This window comes from Schistocerca cancellata, chromosome 4 (assembly GCF_023864275.1).
Source record: "Schistocerca cancellata isolate TAMUIC-IGC-003103 chromosome 4, iqSchCanc2.1, whole genome shotgun sequence".
NCBI lineage: Eukaryota > Metazoa > Arthropoda > Insecta > Orthoptera > Acrididae > Schistocerca > Schistocerca cancellata.
This window is the reverse complement of record NC_064629.1, coordinates 315,522,374-315,524,594: the sequence shown is the minus strand read 5'-3', so window position 1 is coordinate 315,524,594 and position 2,221 is coordinate 315,522,374. Positions and strand designations below refer to the sequence as shown.

The window sequence follows — 2,221 nt, the reverse complement described above, 5'->3', positions numbered from 1 at the left end:
GCATGGTGTGAAATTCAACCAGCAGTAAGGCCAGGCAGGTCTGAGGAAAGTTTGCATCGTTGCCAGATTCCACTCTCCCTCTCCTCCTATGAAGTCATTTATAACAGGGAAATTCAAGATGTGGTAAGACATTCAAAAAACCCCAATTGTGCAAGAGGGTTTTTGCCCCACTCCTACGACATGACAGTTCAGGGTCCAGTTGTCCTTAGTGAAAATTAGCAGGAAATGCAAGATGGAAAGCTATCCAGTGGTTTGAAAATACTAGACAGCTGACCTGGAAATATGAACAAGATCCTATGATATCACAATGCAAGATGTTAGACGTTGGAATACTAGCACAGCTTTTTTGATTTCAGAATGCAAGATGACGATCCAAGTCGACGTACCTGGAAATGTGAGCACACCCGTATCATATCACAATTCATAGTAATGGACCTTAGAACATGAGCTCTGGCATATGACGCCACAATTTAAAATTTGAATACAAGCACTGCCTGCGTGGTTGCCAGGTCACTTGTGCTTAGTATAAAATTCAAGATGCTAGACCTATGCATAGGGACACGGCCTCCATGGTTGTCAGGGTACTTGTCCTAAGCTTAAAATGATGGTAATCCTAAGGTAATATAGTAATCACAATCCTCTAACATTAAAGCTTAAGACTTAATCACAGCCCATCTCACGTGTGTAGATTAAATTTCTTTATTCATTTATTTACACGTCAGGTTCCATAAGACCAAATTGAGGAGCAAATCTCCAAGGTCATGGAAGGTGTCATTACGTGAAATTACAATATAAAAGCAATAACAGATAAAAATTAATGTTGATGAACCCAAATAAAGTCGTCCATAAGTTTAAGTAAACGCAATCAACAATACAATAAGAATCGGCTTAGTTTTTCAAGGAACTCCTCAACAGCATAGAAGGAGTGACCCATGAGGAAACTCTTCAGCTTCGATTTGAAAGCGCGTGGGTTACTACTAAGATTTTTGTATTCGAGTGGTAGCTTATTGAAAATGGATGCAGCAGTATACTGCACACCTTTTTGCACAAGAGTTAAGGAAGTCCGATCCAAATGCAGATTTCATTTCTGCCGAGTGTTAACCGAGTGAAAGCTGCTTATTCTTGGGAATAAGCTAATATTATTAACAAGAAATGACAGTAAGGAATATATATATATATATATATTGAGAGGCAAATGTCAAAACACTCAGACTCGTGAACAGGGGTCGACAGGAGGTTCGTGAACTTACATTACTTATTGCTCGGACCGCCCGTTTTTGAGCAAAAAATATCCTTTTAGAATGGGAAGATTCTATGACATCACAATTCAAGACTCGGATGAGAATCTCGACTGTGTAGTCGAGAGCTGTTCAGCAACCCAGAGCATTACTGCAATCCACGACAATGTGCGGTCAATCCGTAAACAGCTTCTGAAGGCATTGGTCACTTTGATCTATGGTTAGTTTTGAGCTGACGTGATGTAAGTTTAAAACTATGTACTGTTTAAACAGTTATGGCAGATATAGCACAGGAGTGTTTATGTCATTAATTAAGTGTAATATCACACTGTGAGGACATCTGCACTGCCATCCCACGTAAGGCCACACATTCAGCCCAGCTGATTCACACATGCCACTGGATAGGACTGAAACGTCAGATGGCCACATATAAGGTGAAATTGGAAATATATTAATACCTTCAGCTGATGTATATCAACGGGGACAGGGGAAATGTGTGCCCCGACCGGGACTCGAACCCGGGATCTCCTGCTTACATGGCAGACGCTCTATCCATCTGAGCCATGGAGGGCACAGAGAATAGTGCGACTGCAGGGATTATCTCGCGCACGCCTCCCGCGAGACCCACATTCTCACCTAGCATGTCCACACACTACATTCGTAGTGTCCCGCCCCAACACACTCATTAGTCGTGGAAGACATTCTTACCAAGTCCTGTAAGAGTTCGGGGAATATGTGTGCATCCGCACAGAAGAGGAAGGTCATGGCCGGTATTGCCAGAACTATATACTTATAAGGATATGGTGTCCGGTCTTTCCCACATGTCCGAAAGAACAGACACCATATCCATATAAGTGTGCTAGGAATGTCGTATTGCAAGGGCAGCATCAAGTCTAAGAAAGTGGATCTGGTGTTTAGTGGAAGGCGTAGTGTAGGCCGCTAACAAGGCTCGTGATGGCTGCTTCCCTACCCATGATGCAGTG

General features: G+C 42.6%; 1 non-coding gene across 1 annotated transcript; it reads right to left on the bottom strand.

Annotated features, from left to right (window-relative positions):
• Window positions 1-1,735: 1,735 nt before the first annotated feature.
• Window positions 1,736-1,810, bottom strand: Trnat-ugu (transfer RNA threonine (anticodon UGU)). The gene has a single exon. It is a non-coding gene; the product is annotated as a tRNA-Thr (tRNA).
• Window positions 1,811-2,221: the final 411 nt, after the last annotated feature.